At 34.8% G+C, this 22,291-nt stretch overlaps 1 long non-coding RNA gene and 1 pseudogene across 4 annotated transcripts; one reads left to right on the top strand and one right to left on the bottom strand.

Annotated features, from left to right (window-relative positions):
• Positions 1 to 5,341: 5,341 nt before the first annotated feature.
• On the bottom strand, positions 5,342 to 15,874 carry LOC142634324 (acid phosphatase 1-like; annotated as a pseudogene).
• LOC142634325 (uncharacterized) lies at positions 6,534 to 17,609 on the top strand. Of its 4 annotated transcripts, none has more exons than XR_012844116.1 (10): positions 6,534 to 6,747; positions 7,077 to 7,235; positions 7,879 to 7,963; positions 9,193 to 9,399; positions 9,768 to 9,886; positions 10,033 to 10,091; positions 10,455 to 10,508; positions 12,884 to 13,053; positions 15,532 to 15,938; positions 17,479 to 17,609. It is a non-coding gene; the product is annotated as an uncharacterized LOC142634325 (long non-coding RNA). The 4 variants fall into 4 exon arrangements; XR_012844115.1 differs by having other exon boundaries at positions 12,852 to 13,053; XR_012844117.1 differs by having other exon boundaries at positions 12,852 to 13,053; positions 15,523 to 15,938.
• The last annotated feature ends 4,682 nt before the right edge of the window (positions 17,610 to 22,291 follow it).

Raw genomic sequence — 22,291 nt, 5'->3', positions numbered from 1 at the left:
AATTATCCCTAAACTATTATATTATTTCAATTTAATTAGGAGACATAGGCCCAAATGACATGTGGAAAATTTTAATTTACCAATATGATAGCAATTTAAATAACTCATGATATCATTTTATTTAATTTGGAATGTCACTAAATTTTAACATGATATATTGTAATTGGCTTAATTAATTTTCGCCTCCTACAAGTGCCCTCTTGAAACTTGGGCATGCCACCATTTTTTTTTTTGAACGTCCACGATTTTGAACGAAGAAAAGTGGTCAAATCTCGACAATTTCACACTTTGATACTATTATTTTCAGTACCTCTCATACTTTTTTTTCCCCTTTACTTGGACCTGTAGAGGGGTCCAATGGCCCTGCTTAGGCCTCTCTCTCTCTCTCTCTCTCTCTCTCTCTCTCTCCTTACCTTTTAGCTTCTTCTTTTTAGTTTCGTCACGAACGTAGAAAAATATGGATGTTATATCAATTTCACTAACAAAAAAATATTAAAAATTTCCACTGATTTTATAACTAGACGTGATAATACATTTAATAGGTATCATATCAATAATATAAAAATAAAAAATAAATTTCTAAAGTACTTTCTGTTTTGTGTTTAAAATTTGACAAAATCAATTTGTAAGCTAATAATAACCTTTAACTAACATAGTCAATAAATAAATTTCTTAATTCTTTTTAAATAAATGATACATGATTTTGTAATTTCAGGATTTCTTTACTATTTTGTATATTCTATAATTTAAATTATGAACATATATGGGATTTTATCTTTTGATGGATCAATATTTAATAATTATTGTACTATTGTAACAAGATAATTAAACAAAATGATATAAAATAAATTAAAAACAAATAAATAATAAAATATTGCAAAACTTATATAAAATATCATCACAAATGACATAAAAATTTGGTCATAAATAACTTCATAGCAACGACAACATCCCTCGCAATCTATAGAATAGCGACGCCACTTAGCCCTTGCAAAAACATTTTGAGTGATAGCTTAATGTCGCCACTATTGCTCCTAACTAATTGCAAGGGCATAAATTCCCTCACAAATAAAATTTAGCAACGCCATTATTTGTCTCTAAAAAATATGTCGCCAATTTGAAATTTGCAAATAACTAATTGCAAGGGTATAAAGGTCCTCACAAATAGTTAATGATGACTATTTCCTCTCACTAAAAATAAATCATTGACTTTTCTCGTTGTTTGGTAATATATTTGTGAAGGTGAATTTGTTCAATAATGACTGTGAATTGCCCTCGTAAATTATTTATTAGCAAAGGTTTGGTTGCAAAATTCATTTTAGCAACAAGAGCAAATACAATGACCTTCGAGGGTCGTATACCCTCGCCAATAACCTTTTACGACGATATATGACATTTTACGAGGGCATTTTACCCTCACTGGTAGACTCTTTTCTTGTAGTGTGTGTATATATATATGTATATGTGTGTGTGTGTATATATATACACACCATTTAAAGCTTTTAACTTTTAAGAGCACAACAAAAAAGTCCCTGTGGACTTATAAATAAATTAATAGTTTAAATTCAAGTTTTTGTAGTTTAAAATAATACATAAAAAAATGAGTTTATAAATCGAATGGTAAATAATATCCAATTGACTTGAATATTAAAAACATATAGAACATATAATTCAATAATGGGATTTTCAAAACAAGAATTCTATAACAAGTTATTAAGAAGTGTAAAATTATTTAGAATTACACTAGTTGTAACTTGAACCTAACTTATATATATATATATATATAGAGAGAGAGAGAGAGAGAGAGAGAGAGAGAGAGAATATTTTTGGTGGCCCCACCAGAAGAGAAAGATGTGATAGTTTTTTCCAACTCAAATTGCTATGCTTCAACCCGTGTCATGTGTTTGTGACGATAACCTTAAGATTAAAGCATTTTATGAAGACGGAAATCCCTGCTATGAGGACAAATCACCCTCTGGTCACATATGGTGGGATATTTATGATTGTGCTAAATGCAGAGAAGAAGAAGCCCATGATGATGACCATCTAAGAAGAAGAAATCTTTCACCCACCAGAAATTCATACCTCACTAACCCTGATGACTCCCTCCATTTACACATGGACACCACATGGGCATGTTGTCAAAATGCTCTTAGTAGGACAGAATCTCTTAATTTGGGAACCTTATCTAAAATAGGACCAAGCACTCCAAAATCTTACAAACAACAGTGGCCATATGAAGGTAACCTCTTAAAAGAAATGATTAATCCTTTACTTGGCTACAATGACCCCTATTATGATAACCATGATCGAGATGCTGACATCGATGAAGAATAGTTCCAAGGAAAAGATGCTAACCCCTAGCAGCAACTTTGAAGCAGCTCAGGCCCCTACTTCCTTCAACACCTATCAATCAAAAGCCAAGCCCCTACAAAGCTGATTGTAAAATTGTATTTGAGTTTGTTTTGAGTTCTGTGGCCTATAAATAGCCATTTTGTATCATTGTAATGTTGGAAAAATTGGTTTTGTATCTCATACAAAACACATAGCGGAAGCAACAAATAAAGATCTATTTCATTCATGATTGATAACGTGTACTATGTAAATTTCAGAATTTAAGAACAAGATAGCGTACCTTGGTGTGGTGAAATTCAAAACCAAAGATTGAAGTACTCAAGAATACTTTTAATCTTCACTCTAATTCCACTTTACGCCCAAGATGTGTGGTCTCTCAATCAGTTTTCAAAGAGAAAATAAAAGTGTATCTCACTCTCACATACACACCATTTCTTATATCACTAATAAAAATTCTGTATGTTTCTCATTTTATAACTAACTGATTATCTAATTGGGCTAGCCTATTGGGCATTTCCAATTGGACTTTAGTGTGTGGCTTAGAGTGAGACCAAAATGGACCAATAAGACACTAGCTTAGATGGGCCTTGAGCTTTTCCGTCAACTCTTGACAAGTCCAAAGTTACTATTAATTATATTTAATATCACTATATAAATATAATTGCACTCTAGGCCTTATAAATAAATTATATCCCAAGACTTTATTATACATGCAACCCATTCATAAAATATTTGTAGTAATACAAAGTCATAAATATAGACTGCCACTTTGAAAATTACTACATCTTAATCCTTGAGTACCCGGTTTAATCCTTTAAAGTTATTCATCATATATTTATGAAATCCAATTTCATAAATATATACTTTAGTAACTTCTTACCAAAGTAGTTAGACCTAACTCTCTGAATAACAAACCCCCTAAACTTATCTCAAGGAAATATTTTGTATATCCGTTAAGAGATTATGAATTCCATCTTGAGAATATATGTTCCATCAACACTAAATGTGGCTGCCCAATATACTGAGATTTTGACTGTTACTTTAGATCTCACTCCTGTTATATTAAAGCAACCTACACCTCATGATCAAATCCATTACTCTCTCAGGATTAAGAGTTCATGCAAATAGAAGTCGTGAGATTTATTATTCATTTGACAACCGTTAGGAGAATAATAAATCTCACAGCGGTCCAGTTCAATATGTCTTAACTCTTAAAACATATCAACATATCAATTAGAAGTCCCTACTTCCATGATTAAGACAAATCATCTTAGTTGATACGTTATAATGTTCGCAGATGAAATGCCCAATTTCATCACTGACTACGAACTATAAATTTTGAGTTTATAAAGAACTTGTGATTTATATCTTCTGTGACTAAATCACATAGATCACATACTATGCATCTCATGGACTATATGATAATGTCTAAATATTCATGTTACCATTATTTTAGATAAAAATAAAACAACTTTATTAATCATAACATTAAGTCATACATAATGTCATACATAGTATCATACAATAGGATTTAAGGGCACACATCCTAACATGTAAAGGCAGAACTTAGCGTCCTTCGGAAATCCTTTTCTTATGACTTATGCAAAAAGTTTGTTCAATCTAATAACATTAGTCAGCTTGTTGTATCTAGTTCTCTATTCTATTCCATGCTTTCAATTAATTTTCTATATTTCTTTAACGTTATATTTTCTTAACTAGTTCTCATAATCTTCTTACACCTCTCTCTCTCTCTCTCTCTCTCTCTCTCTCTCTCTCTCTCTCTCTCTCCTCAGGTTGAGATGTATAAATGGTTTGGATTTTTGACTCTGAGGCATCATAACTGTCTAAATATATATATATATATATATATATATATATATATATATATATATATATATTAAAAATACCAATTTAAAGCTTTTCACTTTTAAGAGCGAACAAAAAAGTCACTGAGAGTTTTTGTTTTTCCCTGTTGATAATGATAAATAGGAGACAAATATAGATAAGATGCGACGAATATGTGGCAAACGAGATGTCCTCATCCCAATTTCTGGATATAACAATTTGTCATTTTGTTTGTCCATATACATATTTATTAATTACATATTTGTTAGTTGTTACATATTTGCTGACAGAAAATTAAGGCTTATTTTATAGTTTATAATTCAATTGGTATTTAAACCTTAAAAAAAAAAAGATGGATTTGATTTATGAACTTGGTTAACGTTTTATATGTTCAAATACCTGACTCTTCTATGAATAATCCATCGGCCTAGGTGTTTGATTTTGAGTCACCTCCTTTGATGAGATTGAGAAAGATATTCTTCCTTACGATGATTATTTATTTATTTATCAATAATTTCATTGTTAAAATAAATGAAAATGAAAAGGAAATTCAAACCTCCATTCTTCTTACAAATAAAACCAAGTAATACTATTGAGTTATAAAATGCTTAACATCCTGACACTTAAAACTTTTAAACCCTTTTTATGTTAGCCACAAAGCAAATTGATTATAATATCAAAGCACCATTTGGGCTAAAGATAATAGTTTCTCTGGTTCAGTTTCATTAGGTTCTCTACCGATGCTAGATAATACTATGATTTAATAAGGTATATTTTGGAGAAAACATTTATAAATGTTTTAATGAATTAAAAGATGATATACCTGTACTTTTAGTCACATGGATGTTTTAATGAGTTATGTGATTTATTTTAATAATACATGTAAATAATTTTATAAATTGTCATAATGGGTTGAATGAGATTTGAAATAAATTCCTCCAACTGGTATGGAGGTAATCTTTGTCCAATGCAAATATTGGACATAAACCTATGATCAACCTTACTTTTAAGTAATATATTTTTCTCAATAATTTTAGAAAAAAAAAATTATAAAAATTTATGTCGTTTAACTTATTGGAATAAAACGAGCAAAAAAAAAATAAACTTAATTTAAAATAAAATAAGGATACACAACGACAGGTAGATAATTTCAATTATTAAATATAAAATTAAAACTACATATTACTTGGGAGTTAGAGGACTTAGGACTAACTCCTCACAGCATAAACTCTTAACCATAAACAATTTATTTCAGACTCAATATGGACACACAGCAACAACAACAACAGCAAGAAAAAAAAAACTGACTCACAATAACACAACACAACTCATAAAACCGAACTTGGTAGGACACAGGTGGGTAGTACACAACGCTGAAGCTTCTCTACCACATTATTTTCAAGCATATCCCATCAGCTCTCAGACCTTCAAAAGTTGAATTTTTCAACTAATCATAGTACATTGGGTTAGGCACCTTAAATGTCCGATAGCCAGCATGTTCTCCCAATAGATCATTCCATTGATCTCCCACATTCCCAATGATTCTGTAAGCCTGAGCTATAAGCTCGTTTCTTTTCTTTTCTTTGAAAACTAGCGATGTGGTACCCTTATCAGAGGTTTGCCTGTCAACCAAAAATAATTGTAAGTGGCCAAAAACTGTAAAGATAGTTCTTTTCTTCTTCTTTTTTTTCATATGCTTACAAGATCCTTTACCAACTATCAAGAAACAGATACAAGAAGAAAGAGAGTTTAAAAAGGATAGAGATACAACCACCAAGGGTGGTAGTGGTTCATTTGGTCATAGGCTTACTCTCAATTCTCAAGTAGTTTTGTGGACGCTAGGTCTTGGTTTGACTCCACTACAAAACACGCGGGTCTTAGACCGCGTTTTTTTCAGCCGCATTTGCAAAAATGCGGCCTAAGACCTTGCTTGAGCCGCGTTTCAGTGAAATGCAGCTACAGCGCCGACCCTCAGTTGCGTGCGTCAAACACAGCCCAAGATCAAGTCTATGGCTGCGTTTATTGGTGTTCTAGCTGCATTTTTCTGGGTTGGGCTTAAGCCGCGTTTTTAAAATGCGGCTTTAGACCCATCTAAAATGTTTTTTATTTATTCATTTAAATATGTCCTGAAGCCGCGTTCAAAAAACAAGGCTATAAGTCTGTCCTAAAGCCGCGTTTATTAAAAACGGCGGCCATAGTCACCCCTGAAGTTGCGTTTATATAAACGCAGCTTCAAGCACCCCTGAAGCTACGTTTATGTAAACGGAGCTACAGCACCAGCTATAAATATGAAGAGAAAAAAAAAAAAAAAAAAAAAAAAAAAAAAAAAAAAAAAAAAAAAACCCTACGGCACAAAGTAATTTTTGCCAAAAAAAGAAGAACTCCCTGTCTAAAGCCCTTCAAACGTACCTAAGCGACTCTCAACAATCTCCACCACCAATCCTACACACCGGCGCCGACAAAGCCCAGTCCTCCATCACCGGCGTTTCCTTGGGTCTATCCCTCTCTCTCCCCAACTTTCAATCTCACTCAAGACACTGACTAACAGTAAGTTTTTTAAATTGATTGTTTTGATTTTGGTTTTAGGGTTTCGATTTTTGGTTTAGGGTTTTGATTTTGGGTTTAGGGTTTCCATGTCTCTCTCTGTAAATCTCTTTTATTTTTTGTTCTTATCTATGTTTAATTTTTATTAATTAATTTTTATTTTTTGTTCTTATCAATTTTGGGTTTAGGGTTTGGATTTTAGGTTTAGGGTTTCCACGTCTCTCTCTGTAAATCTCTTTTATTTTTTGTTCTTATTGATGTTTAATTTTTATTTATTAATTTTTATTTTTTTCCATTAATGGCCAATGCATCTGGGTTCTTTACTCCTTCAGTTCCCAGCTTCAGAAGGAGGATTCAACCTCCAAAAGGGATTTCCAATCTGAGTCTCGCTCCCCTGAGGGATTCTCCACGAGGGTATTCTGTTCCAGCACCACTGAAGGTGCAGACAAGCTTGCTTCTGGTGCTTCCTCTTCTGAATCTCGGGTACCCAGGTATGTTTCATTTTTTTTTTTTTAACTTTTCTGTACTTTGGTGATTGATCACTGATTCTTCAATTACTTATGCAAATGGGTTAGTTAAGTTTGTCAATTGGGATATGTTTAAGGAGTAGTGGTTGGGTATTGATTGTACTATCCATATCTAATATTTGTGCCAATCACTTCCTTCTTGTACGATTCCCTATTCCTCTTTTTTCAATTCCATCTTTTTCTTTTTTCTAATCCATCTATCTTACTTCTAAACTATCGATCTTTGTAATTGCTTATCATTCTTTTCACTTTCTTTCTTTGCTTCTTTGATTCTCTATGCTTCTGCTCTATTTGCTTACCGATAAAATGTATTAAAAGAAGATAGCTAAGAATTTGGAAGTTTGTGTCTTTAGCTTATTAATTTGATCATCAGCTCACTGATTGTGGGGTAAAGTGTAAATTTTTAATTTCATATTTGGGAGCAAAGAAACTTATTAACCCTTTTCACTATAATTGTTCTTATTGGATTTTTTTTTTTTAATTTCAAGTTGGGATTTAAAAGAATTGAAAAAACAATAGGATTTATTTTATTTTATTTTTTTCCAGGAGACACTGAATAGCAAGTTTAAGGAAAACAATTTCTTGATTGAATAATGTAAATTTTCAGGACTGCAAGTGGCACATTTCATGATGGAAATTTTTTCTTGAACCAGAAAGGGTTGCGGCTCATCTCTGAAGAAAAGGTGTCCCGTGTAAGTATATCTTGTTTCAAAACCTATCTTGTGGGCACTTGTGTTTTGGCTAATCCAACTATTGTTTATTGGTTGATTCGTTTGATGTTACCTTAAAGCAGGTACTGAATCATATGTGCTTGTTTTAGTTTTACCAGTAATATATGATATATTTTACTTTCAATGTGTGTGAATTAAAATTATCGGAATTTGGAGGAGTTCTGCAGTGATAAAGAGTCTCTTGATGAGGACAAAGCGCTAATGAGTCTTCTAATGAGGTCTAAATTATACAACAGTACTGCAAACTAAGTTGATACTACTAGTTCACTAATCCTCTAACTGCCTTTTGGTGTCCCAATATTTTGTCTCTTCTACCTTGGCGAATTACTTTCCCTTAAAAGTCATCAACTGCATTTCTAGGAGTTTGAACGGGTCATGTTGAAGTTAACCCTGCAAAACCTTAATCTTGGAGAACTGGGAAAGCCGCCCTATTGGTCCAAATTTAATATTTTACAGTTCAGATACATTTTATTTTATTGGGTAGTTTTCTTGTTCTTTTTCCAATTTAACCTTTTTTTTTTCATCCTTTAGGAGGTCATGCCAGCCTTTCTCTTTTTGTAATTATTTAGTGAATAGGTATTGCAGATTAATTAGATCCCAGCTGCATGAACTACTTAACTGTTTTTGTCTTGTATTTCCATATTTAATATTTGTGCTTTGTGTGTTTGTAATAGTACATTGTACTTTAAGTTGTTTTCTCCTAGTTTAAGATTATGTTGTGGCTTTTGGCATATATTTGAATTCTTTGCACTATCTATTCCATTGTTCCACATCTAGTCATCTATGGAAACTTGCAGGAAGCTGGCTTTTTGATCTTATCTATTGTTGAACTTTATCTAATTAAGAGAGAAATCAGAGATGTCTTTTATGGCCAATTAATTGTATGGCTGTTACTTGTTTGTCTAGAGTTACCAAATATGAGTTGTGCTATCACGTGTGGACAAAGAGGGTTCCTTTTTGAAATGTCCAGATTTTTAATTTAGTTGCTGTAAGTTTGGGTTGTCCCATTTGGTGATAGCTTTCTTAAATGTTTAATTCTTATTCAATAAACCAGTCAATGGTTGGAGTATGTGCCTCTTTTTGTGTTGTTTTTATTATTCTCAGCACTTGTTCATTACTGAAAGGTTTTTTTGAGGGGTAAGTGTTATAAAACTGATGCAAACTGCATGTAACTTGTTTCAAAAAACAAGTTGTAGGTACGTTTGTGCTTAGACCGCTAGGATTATGTTCGTGCCCAAATCCTGTCAAGGAAGATCAGTCCAAGGGTTCTTGATATTGATACTTCAAAAGAAAAGAAAAAGCCTAAAGAAGGTGACAATCTTGTTGAAGAGGCTCTTGCTGATATACCATTTCTATTGGAGTTGAAGCGGATTTGATACCAGAACTGATGCAGAACAGTGAGTGATCTAATGCAAAAACATTGATGCAGTGAATCAATTAGAACTGAAAAATAAAAATAAAATCTAGAAATCAGCACCTAGGGTTGTTTGGAGTTAGCACCAAGTGGGGGCAGAAATCTAGGAATCAGCACGAAGGCATTGAAATAATTCCAATAGAAATGTTACTCATTATAAACTTGTCTCCGTTGGAGTATAATAATGCACAAATATATTACCATGAAAAAATCCAATGAACCAATGAAATTAAACTAATTTTGTCTTTGCCAGTCCTACATCAAAAGTTCATTAAACTATACTCAGTATTAAGTTCCCTCCCCCCTCTCCCTCTTTTATTTTAGTTTAACTTATATCAAATTTGTGAATAGCCAGAGCAACTATTTCACAGAAAATGTCTTAGCATCAATAGTGAGGCTTTGGCTGGAACCCGTGGTAGAGGTAGATCAACAACTCTAGATCTTCAAGTAGAGCTGGACTTGCTTTCTAGGTGAATATTTAATTACTTTAAACTTATTGGTTGTTCATTTGAAGGGATGTTTATATCATTGTCAATGATGGATGTAATTTCAATTGCGTGTGACTAGCTAACATCCAACTTGTATTAAGTAGCTTATTCTTGTATTGATTTTGCAGTCCCAAGGACCACCTTGAGTTTACAATAGTGCAAGAAAGCATACGAAAAAAAATTAAAGGCAAGTTTAATTTTGCTGCCTATTTAACTGATTTGTTGCATAGATTTTTTTGTACATTGTCTAATTGTCCATTAGTTGTATGTAATTGAACTACTTGAAAAAAAATAAAGGTTGTTTGTAATTGAGTCCAATAAGAGGAATATTGGGTGGAGATTGAAGTTGACATTGGAGAAGTACAGAGTGTTGCAAAGGTTACTGCTTGTTCTAGCTTTGATTGGGACTTGTATGGTAATTGGGGATGGGGTGCTTACACCAAAAAATTCTGGTATTAATTGGAAGGTTATGACATTTTGATTTTGGTTTTGAGTTCTAAGTTTGGGATGCCACTAATCAAAACTTCTTTTGGTTTTTTTCATTGTGTAGTTTTTCCTACTATGTCATGGATGCAGTTTCCCTTTCCAAAAGAGCGGCACAGATGTAAGTACTTCCTTATATAGTGGGTGGTGTATTATGTTTAATTTTATTAATCCATAGTCATTAGTCAACAATCTATCATGTTGTTTGAGGAAGATAAATTTCTTCTATCTGGTTGATCTTCTAGTTGAGTTGCAAATAATACTTCTACTAATAATCATTGTTGCTCTTTAGAAGTGTAGATATGGAATTCTACAGATTTGAAGATGGCTTAGACAGAATTCTAGTAATAAGTTTTTTTTTTTGATAAGTAGAATTCTAGTAATAAGTAGTGGCCACTGAGTGATACCAAGTTCTTATGGGTTCTCTTTTTGGGAGAATTTATTTATTTTAGCATCTATATCACATGTAATCATATATTCTATGAAGTTAGTGGCCAGGTTAGGAGCATGCATTATTGTGGGTCCCTACAAATATAATTAAAACAAATTATTTGCTTAAATCAAAGTCAAATCACTATCAAATTAATAAGAAAATTAGATTAATGATGTCGAAGGTCAAGTCGATGACACCTTATTTATATTAAAGATACTAATTGTGGCTAAAAAGAGGAGCTGAAACTGATAAATTAGAAGATTATGATATAAAGTTTTACATTTTATAAAGTTAAGCTGTCAATGTTAGGCCAAAAAAAAGTAGTTGAGTTTGGATAAGTCTCCAAATAATAGAAGATTATATAGAATAGTGTAGGCTACAACGTATCTATTATATTCTTTAACTGGAATTATGACTTATATTAGACTAGTCAAATTAAGTTAGAGCTATGACTAAATTCCCCCATGAGGCTACATAATCATGACCATGGTGTCAACCAAGCCTTGACCTACTTGATGCTATCCCAAGCATTTTAGTGGGTCATATTTCCCTTCTGCTCTAAATCTCCCAAATTTCGAATCTGTCTCCATCGAGGGTGTCCAAGGAAAATTAGAAAAGAGGAAAGTTTTTCCCTTGGGACTGGATCTCTCATTTAGATTGTTCATATTATTCGATTCTCAACACACAAAAAAAGGTAAAATTTTATTAATATTTTTTAGGTTTGAGCTATTTTTTAGGTTTTGATGTAGTAGGTATTTTTGTGTGTTGGTTGTTAAATTGGCTTTTTAGCATTTTTAGCATTATTGATGTGAATGATGATTTATTGTGCCTTAGTGCTAATTGCATTTTGGGCTCCTACATTTTTAGCGGTGATAATATTGGATTAAGTTTTGAGTTTTTTAGAATGATGAGAAGGAATAGTAAAGGTTTGAATTTTTTTAATGGGTTTATGGTGGATTTTGATTCAACTTTTTACATGTTAAGGTTTGGGAAGGGTTTAGATCACCTTAGGTACTCAAATGCGTTGATGCATTTAAATTATTTTGATTCTAAATATTATGCAACAAAGTAAGTGTTCCTCTCTTTTACTCTCAAGAAATATATATATATATATATATATAATAAAAACCCTAGGATTTTATACCACTACCCCCAATTTGACCCATTTGACAAATTTGACCCAACTTATAGTAAGATAAATGAGAGGTTTGGTATGGATTTAGATTTTTCAAATATAAATGGAATGGTTTGTGATAGATTTCTAAAATTTAATAGGGTTGGCCAGTTCAGTATGTAAATTATTTAGAGGGTTTGAGGCTGGAAAGACTTTTTATTATCTCAAACTTGAATAAAATTTAGCCTCACAATGAAACTTCTCCTTTTTTATTTTTTATTTTAAAGATAAAGTAATTGATAGGATGATCTAATGAATAGGTTAACTGCCCACAGTCCAGCAATCCAAATAGCTCTCATCTCTTCACTTATTTATATAAGTTCACTACAAAAAAAAAAAAGGTCATATATGGTCACTAGAGCTGAAATAGGGCCATGTGTTGCCTAGAAAATAGGTGAACTTTTGAATTTGACACCTTCAAATGAAATTCACCAATGGGTATTGGCTTATTGCTTTGATTGTGAGATTTTTTTACATTAGAATGTTGATTGAGGATTGGCTTGAGAGAACCTTAATATATTTAAGCAAAAATCAAGACCTCTGCATCCCTTTTGATCTGTGCTTATAGTGTCAGTTTCTGTAATATCATCATCTAAAGGGTTTACAGCCTCAGTACTCACTTTTAAGTCTGAACTAATCTTCAATAAGTTAAGCTATAATTGAACCCATCTCAATTAGTTTCTCATCCATCTAGGCCCCTTAGGCATTTGTGCTTTATACTTAATTAAAAATTCTGTTCTATGCTAATTTTGGATTAATAAAGTACTAAAATTACAAGTATGCTGCTATTGCTATCAGATATAAGACATTTTATTTACTCTTATTATCCTTTTCTTTTCTCTCATGTAATTGCAAAGGAAAATTAATAAGTTTCTTGATTACAAGAAAGGTGGAAAAAGCTTCAATGCAGAGGTACGCCATATAGGAAGAATTACGGGAACCCTGACTTCCTGGTGCATGCAATGATGTATCAAGATATTGATCAAATAGGGTCTTGCTTTAGTAAAGATGTATTTGACCCTCATGGATATGACAAAAGCGACTACAATTTTGAAATAGGTCAGTAAACAATTCCTTTGCAGCTCTTTGTCTGCGTGCGTGTGTTGTGTCCTTTTAACAATCATGAAAGTTAACAACTTTTGTCTTTCTAGCATTAGGGTCATGTAATGCAAGAGTTATTGAATTTTTACTTATAAAAAATAAGTTGTTAATTTTTTTATTCCATATTGTGGTTGATATGTAGAAATGTAAAGAGTGCACTTCCTCAGCCTTGAATATCTTAGGTGTATTTCTTTTCATAATTGACGGTAAAATTTTATTAGTCTTGGCTTGCCTAGTTCAAGATCTGCAAGGTTTAGGTCCTTTATTTTTTGGGCGTGTGTGTTGGGGGGGGGGGGGGTGCTTTTTGTTGATCATCTTTCTTTCATGTAGTTTGTGGATAAGTACTATAGTTGCTTCTTTTGTGGATAAGAGGAGAGGGTCAGAATAATGGAGCAAGAGTGAAAGGGAGAGTGGGTTATGGAAATTCTTTGGAATTGGATGATCAGAAAGAATAACTCCTTGTAGAAACATTCTTTCCAAGTCCTCCAATTTCATTGGTTTCCTATTATCTATTATTCCTCCCTTTCACTTGCTTTTCCTACTTTGGTTAATGGGTTTCTTGGACATCTTAATTGGTCAGGTGCTCTTACTTTGTTGGTCACCCTTTCATGTCTCTGTCACATTCTTGTACTTATTAGTCCTACTCGTCTCTTCTCCATTAAAAGTTATCTGGGTGCTTATCAAATTGTAATTTTGACCCATATTTGCCTAGATTTTGAACCTTGTACAATCTTAGTTTGAGTCTTTACAGTAAAGAATTGGTGTGAGGGCTGTGTATCAGTGTATTATCCATATATGCATTCTAAATTGGTATTTAATCTGTGTTTGTCCTTTTTCTTTGGCTAGGTTGGATTACACAAAATTTATTCAGTTATAGACTTAGAATATATGTTAGATAATTTTAAGTCAATGGAGACAATGATATAGTTCACAATCCTATGTGACTTTGCTTAAATCAATTTCATTTTATAAATTATGTGACTTATGTGTCTTTCATGCTGGAAAAGAATGGGGTTGAAGATTCATGGCCAAAGAGAGAGCCAAAAAAAACAAGGCTATAGCTGCGTTTTTAAAATGGGGCCATAGTAATGGGCTGAAGCCGCGTTATTAAAAATGCGGCTTAAGCTCACAACTATGGCCGCGTTTTAAATGCAACTAATCTTTATTCCAGGCAATCAACATTTGACCTATAGCCACGTTTTAAACGCGGCTATAGATTGCCCCTTTAGCCGCGGTTTTCAAACCATGGCTAGAGTATGTCCTATAGCCACGGCTATAAAAATGTGGCCATTGGTCCCGGCCTATAGCCACGGCTATAAAAACGTAGCCATAGACCCCTCTAGGCTATAGTTACGTATTTTAGGCCATAGGTAAAAACGCAGCCTAAAAAAACACGGCTATAGACCAAATCGACCTATAGCCATGTTTTAAAAATGCAGCTATAGAAACTTTTTTTTGTAGTGCTCCCACAAAGGAAGCATATATAAACTACTAGTGAAACATCGGTTTCTTGTACATTGATGTTGTGGTAGGACTGGAGCAGCTATAGCCCACTAAATCTAACGAATAATTAAAATGCTACAATGATTACGTCTAGATAAAAAGAAGCCAACATATTTTCATACATTTAATTATAATCAAAATGACATTTTGTCAAGGACTTATGTTCAACATATTTCTTGATCTTCTTTATAGTACTATAAAGAGAATTTAAAAGTGGGGGAAGATGTTTGACAAACTGATATTGAAAGAGTGTAATAATACTTAGTTTAGTTAGTATAAGACATGAGATTTGTATTCATTCCAAAGTGTCTCAAAAACTAAAGCAATAAATACTTCATAATTTTCTACCAAAACAAAACTGCATAATATATACTATAAGACATTGGTGTAAGACTTAAGGTATTGTGAGCACATTTAGGAACTGTATAGTGCAGTTTCTTATAAATCTAAAATGCTTCAAACTTACTTTAGTATGAGCTTCTCCCAATTGGTGAAACCTAGATTCTTCAGGTTCTTTATTGTAACTGCTCTCAAGCTCTCAGACCTTCCTAAAATAATGACAATCTTATATCCAAGACTTTGCAATTTCTTGTATAGGTCAAGAATCCTAGGCACTACTGGTGCTATGCCTTTCATTTCCCATATTACGAATTTTGTCGAGTTATATTTTGTTCCCTTGAAATAAATATTGAAAACAGTGGTGAATGCAAATAGTTACAACAATGCTATTATAAACGTGGAAACAAACACAATTAGTAAGCAGATATTTACTACAATTTTGCTATATATTAAACATGAATCAAACTCAAGTAGTACATATATAATGAGCATTAAATTTCATAGTGATTGTTACCATGCATTAGTACTCTTTAGATTATCTCAGGCTATATATTTGTTATAAAAAATTAATTACTTACCCAAAAGCAATGTCAGGTTGAGCATAATAAGGCAAGCTAGACAATACAGTATCACCAAGGTCAAAGATCCAAGTATTTCTGAAGTCCTTGATGAGTGGGGTGCTCTTTGCATAGTTGTAAGCAGCATCAGCCACAGCTTAAGCATCCTCACGATATTGGTAGTCAAGCATGTAGTGTCCAACGTAGCTTACGCAAGCTTGTGGAACCACGGCCCAGTCACGGATGTTGTTAGTTTCGACGGTTAGACGCCAACTGAGGCAGTTAAAGCCGGGTTTGTGGTGGCCGACGACTGGGTGGGATGCTCCTTGGCATGTTGCTATAATGGTGGCAAGGAAGAAGAACAACAATAAAACCTTCATGGTTATATGTAAGGGAAAGAGCTAGAGAGTACTTTGTGGAAGTTGATATACACTGCATTGCAAGGTACGTCTATATATAGGTTCTAACTTTGCAAAGGAACCTTACTTAGGGATGTAATTTACTCAAACACCACTAGTCCGAAAAAGATCATTTCAAATAGAAATCCATGGTAAACTATGCAACCTTAACCCATACAGTGAGACACATGGTAACCGAACTCTATTAACTTTATAAAATGATGTGTTAGAAGCGTTCACTGTCAATTTTAAAATGCAAAACAAATTGTGTTTATTATCAAGTCAATTTGTAAACTGTTTGATAGTAAAATTGTTAGCAATTTGAACATTTCCCCCTTCAATAAATCTAAGAACATAATTTTTTTTTTTTATAAAACTTTTGAAAATTATAAAATGGTCTATTGTGATTAATGCATAATAAAAGTAGTATTAATGGTAAATTCAACTAATGAGAGTGATGTTGCCTTAATTACAACAATTAATGTAAAAAAAATGTTGGAAAATGATCAAGATTCTCTAGAATTTTTAAGATAACTTTATCGTAGAGTTTCTAAAATTTTATCCATTCATTTTGAAAAGGGTGAATTAGATTTTACCACCCCCAACATTTAGAAAACATTGATTGTCACGATTTTGACAGCCATTTAAAATAATGATGCATTGACAAAATTCAATCTATACATTTCTAAATGAATGAATAAGATTTTAAAAACTATGTGATAGTAGTTAAACTAAAAACTCTAAACGATTCCAATTCATTGTAAGAAATGCTATCTCCCTAGCATTACTTTTTCTTTAACCACAAATTATAAAATGACATAGCAATTAGTGTGATTATCAAAATTCTCGTAACTAAATTGATTGACACATCTTGATGTTTCAAACGGAAACATCTAATGTTCAAATCATCCCTAACCCATAGTAAATTACCTAATTATCAACAAATAAATCTAAAAAAAATTAATGTCATTGGTGCCATTTGCCAAATCAACAAGATAATTTATTTCTTAATTTTACTTTTTTTTTTGTTTTGTGTTTATAAATTGACACATTAATTTATACAATATATGTAATGGTAAAATATGTAATTAGTGTTTCTAATAATATCAATTTCAATTATTATGATTTACACCACTGCACACCCTTGATGCGATAGTCACTTTATTGTGGGGAGTAAGAGTCGGGGTTCAAGTCTTTAAGATGGTACTTCACACACATATACACTTAGATTATGTTAGAATAGAATTCTATCTTGTACCAAAAAACAAAAATTATTATGATTTACTTTTTGCCCTTCCCATGTGGGAAGGTTGCTTTTACTTTACCATGTCTAGTTAAAAAGTGTGAATGAAATACAGCACATGTTGACATTTATCTAATACAGCATGGGTTCTTTTCCTCCATCATCTTTTCTGGCATGGGTTCTTTTCCTCCATCGTTTTAAATCATTTGAGTAGTGGGAAAAAAGAAAAAGTGAAGCATCATGTTTGTACTCGAGCGGACATAAATAAAACTAGCTTTGATATATATTTGGCCTCAAATCCAATTGCACTTGGGATTTAATTTATTCATCAATTCTTTTGTAGATCTTCTTCTTACAAAAAATCGTATTATTCAGGGGAAAAAAATTCCCTCGGTCCCATCACAGCACAACAATAAAAGCCAGTGTGACTAGTGTAAAGATACCCTTTGCCTAACCAAAAAAAAAAGGTGGTTTTATGTGTGTTAGAAATACTGAATTCAATAGTATTGTATTTCACTCTGAAAGAATATACATGAGTGCCTTTATATAGGAGGCATATAAGTGCAGTACGAGTAAATATGAGTACAGTACAAGTAAATATGAGTGTAGTACAAGTAAGAGTGCTATACAAGTAAGAGTGCTATACAAGTAAACTAGTTGGGCCTAAAGCCCACAACACTATATATGTTAACAGCCCCCCTCAAACTCAAGGTGGATGTGAGACCAACTTGAGGTTGTCAACCAAAGTACGAAGGCGTCCCTTAGGATGTGACTTGGTGAAGATATCTGCAAGTTGATCTGTAGAGGAGACTGAGATTAGCTTGAGAGCACCATGGACAAGATGATAACGGATAAAATGACAATCGATCTCGATGTGTTTAGTCCGTTCATGGAAGACATCATTGTGAGCAATATGAATGGCACTTTTGTTGTCACAATAAAGAGGAGTAGCAGAGGATGTCGACACACCTAAGTCTTTGAGAAGCCATCGTAGCCAAAGAAGCTCAGATGTGGTATCAGCAAGGGCACGATATTCTGCTTCAGTACTAGAACGGGCCACATGAGTTTGTTTCTTACTTCGCCAAGAAATCAGAGAAGAACCAAGAAGAAAGTAATAACAAGTGGTGGACCTGCGATCAGTGGGATCTCCTGCCCAATCAGCATCAGAAAATGCACAGAGAACAAGAGGAGACTGAGTAGAGTAGAAAAGACCATGAAAGAGAGTGCCCTTTAGGTACTGCAGAATGCGTAGAACAGCAGCATAGTGAGTCGATCGTGGAGCAGACAGATACTGGCTCACCTGGTGAACAACATAGGAAATGTCTGGACGAGTAATAATGAGACAAAATAGGTTGCCAACTAATCGTTTGTAAAGAGAGGGATTAGACAATGGTTTCCCTCTTGAGGGAGATTCAGATGCACATTAAGCTCGACTGGAGTGTCAATAGTCTTGCTATCAATAAGTCCAGCTCAAGACAAGAGTTCAGAGGCATACTTGGCTTGAATAATGTAAAGTTCATTTGTGGAATGAGTGATTTCAAGACCCAAGAAGTAACTGAGATGTCCAAGATCTTTCATCTCAAACTGCTGACTGAGAAAATCCTTGAGTTCTTGAATGCCACTGAGGTCATCACCAGTTATGATCATATCATCCACATACAGGAGAATTAAAATAGTGCATTTGTCAGTGCGACGAAGAAATAAGGCAGAATCATAATGACTGGCCATGTAACCCAAACGAGCGATGGTAGAGCTGAACTTGGCAAACCAAGCACGTGGAGCTTGTTTAAGGCCATAAAGTGCACGTCGAAGGTGACAAACCTTGTTTGATTCAACAGAGAGACCAGGAGGAGGTTGCATATAAACTTCTTCACTCAAATCCCCATTAAGGAATGCATTTTTGACATCTATCTGGAAAAGATCCCATTTTACCGGCAAAGAAGCAACGCCTAAGAGGGCACGAACGTATGAGATACGAGCAACCGAGCAAAGGTCTCTTCATAATCAATCTCATACTCCTGTGTAAAATCATTTGCAACAAGACGAGCTTTGTAGCGCTCAATGGACCCATCGCAGCGAGTCTTAATCTTGTAGATCCACTTACAACCAACCACAGCATTTCCTGTGGGGAGAGTGACCAAGTCCCAAGTATGGTTTTTAGATAATGCATCAAGTTCCTCTTTCATTGGAATCGTCATAAAGGGTCAAGGAAGCCTCACGATAGGTGTGAGGCTCGTGCAATGTAGCAAGGGCAAATAACAATGATAGTCAAGTAAATGTGCAGTGAATGGACCTTACCCGAGTTGAGTGACGAGGTGGAATGTCTTGTACATGATCTTCGAGGAAAGGAGCGAGAGTGGGGAACCAGGATCAAGGTTGGGTAGCTCGTCTTCGACCTGTTCATCTTCCACCTGTTCATTAAAAGGGGAACTAGGAAAGGGACCAAGGATTTCTGGTGGTTGGACATAGAAGTTAATAGGAGAATCAGGAGCAGCTACAGAAGGATCAGGATTAGCTATAGGAGGGTCAGGAGCAGCTACAGAAGGAATTTGTGTCTCATCTGGAAATAGATCTAAGACAGAAGAGGAAAATAAAGAAGCACGGAAGTGAGAGAGCTCGACAAAGAGGCGATGTTCCCAAAAGACAACATTGTGGGATATGTGAAGAAGATGAGAGACAGGATCATAACACCAATACCCCTTTAGAGTTTCGCCATAGCCAAGAGAACAACAAAGTCTAGACCGAAGCTCAAGTTTGTTATGCTCATGTGGCTAAAAAAGAATGAAACAAGCAGAACCAAAGGAGCGAAGGTGGTAATAGTCTGGAGGTGACCGAAAAAGGCGCTCATATGGAGTTTGGTTTTGGATAACAGGACTTGGAATGCAATTAATAGCATGAACAGCATGAAGAAAACTTCGCCCCAAAAAGGAGTAGGGGTTTTGGCAGAGAGAAGGAGAGCACGAATAATGTCAAGAATATGACGAAGTTTTCATTCGACTCTACCATTTTGCTGAGAGGTATCTAGACAAGTTAGTTGATGAACAGTGCCATAGGAATGCAAAACATCTTGGAAAGCATATTGAGTGCACTCAAGAGAATTATCAGATCGAAAAATTTTAATACGTTTGGAAAATTAAGTTTCAACTATTTTTGTAAAATTAGAATATACTTGCAATAATTCAGAACGATATTTCATATGAAAAATCCAGCTATAGCAGGAATAATCATCAACAAAGACAACAAAATATCGAAATTCACCAATACTAGAGATAGAGGAAGGCCCCCAGATATTAGAATGAATTAGGTTAAAGGACATTGATTCACTAGAATTGAAAGGCAAAGCCGGTTGTTTTCCTAATTGACATGAAACACAATCAAAATTTTCGTAGACACCGAACCTAGCAAACCTCTAGAAGCCAATTGTTGTACACGGGAAGAAGATGCGTGACCAAGTCGAGCATGCCAAAGAGCAAGAGAAGGAATAGAGGAAACTGCAGCAGCTGCGACAATAGAAACAGGAGCAACAAGTGGAAGACGAAGGTTGTCCACAGGAAACATACGCCCAACTCTGGGACCGGTCCCTAGCTCCTGTCCCGTCCTTGGATCCTGCACAATACACCCAGAATAATCAAATATGATTCGATAACCCAACTCAGCTAATTGTCCCACAGAAAACAAATTGTAAGAAAGGTTAGGAACATTAAAGACCCTAGAAACGGAGAAGTTGGAGGTTGAAACGGAACCTATATTATGACCAGATATTATGGAACCATTTGCTGTGCGAATAGTAAGAGGGTGTGGTGCAGGTTTAAGTTCAAAAAATAAGGACGAGTGAGGTGTCATGTGATTGCAACAAGCAGAATCCATAAGCCAAGAGGAAGGAGACATACCGGACAAAGCTGAGAGAGAAGAGGAATAAGATGCATTACCAACCATACGAATGACATTGGCGATGATGTTTTTAAGGTCATCTGTGGTCATGGTGAAAGTGCGACCTGAAGACTTAGACTGTGCAAAGACGGGAGCCATTGGTTGGACACTCTCAATGTTATCAATAGTGGCAGAAGAAACTGAAACAGCTAATTTATTGCGCTGAAAGCAAGTCTCAATATTATGGCCAAAACGTTTGCAAAAATTGCAAAAGCGTTTGCTAGATTGTCTGCGACGATTGTTGCAAAAGGAAGAAGACCTGTCCTTATTCTTCATTTAGAAGCAAAATATGCAAAAATGAAATCTACGCGAAAAACTGAGTAAGGAGAACCTGGGCCGCAAAAAGTCAACTCCAGGAAAAAGTCAACGGTCAAAAGTGACGTCAGCAGCGCGCTGGAAGGTGACGTCAGCAATGACGTGGCAGGCTGACGTGGCTAGGGCTGACGTCAGCAGGATCAATCTGGCGCGTGGCGGCGCGTGAGAAGGAGTTTCGACGCGTGGAGGCGCGTGGCGTCTCGGTTCGGCGCGTGGAGGCGCGTGGGCGCGTGACCTGCAGTGCAGAAACTTTAGGCTGCGCGTGAGGGCGCGTGGAGACTCCGATGACTGTGAGGTTTTCACGAACAGGTAGATCTAAGCAAGACGATCTTCTTGGTACCTTCGGAAAATTTTTCGGAGTAATATTCACGGCGGTGCCGGAAAAGGCAGTGATCTTTGCAGTGTTCGAACTTCTCAACGGCGGCTGCTATAGGTCCGGAACCTGAGGACGATGTCTGGAAGACTCGAAGGTTCAACGGCGAAAGGCTGTGGCAGTTGTTGTGACAGCTGAAGCAATATTAAGAATGGAGTTTCACCAATAAAGACAAGACTGCGAAGAAAAGGTTAAAGCAATGGCTCTGATACTATGTTAGAAATACTGAATTCAATAGTATTGTATTTCTCACTAAAAGAATATGCATGAGTGCCTTTATATAGGAGGCATATGAGTGCAGTACAAGTAAATATGAGTGTAGTACAAGTAAGAGTGCTATACAAGTAAGAGTGCTAAACAAGTAAACTAGTTGGGCCTAAAGCCCACAACACTATATATGTTAACATGAATGTGGGTACCCGCGAGTAAAACACCCATTCATCACAAGCTGGGACAAGACTTGGAATTAGGGAGGCAGTTTTGTTGTTGGTTGCCTACAATGGCTTTGACCTCCTGCTCTACTGCTAAGTGCTGTTTA

The sequence above is a fragment of the Castanea sativa genome, chromosome 5 (genome assembly GCF_040712315.1).
Source record: "Castanea sativa cultivar Marrone di Chiusa Pesio chromosome 5, ASM4071231v1".
Lineage (NCBI taxonomy): Eukaryota > Viridiplantae > Streptophyta > Magnoliopsida > Fagales > Fagaceae > Castanea > Castanea sativa.
Note: the sequence above shows the minus strand (reverse complement) of the source record. Positions and strands in the feature narration are given on the sequence as shown.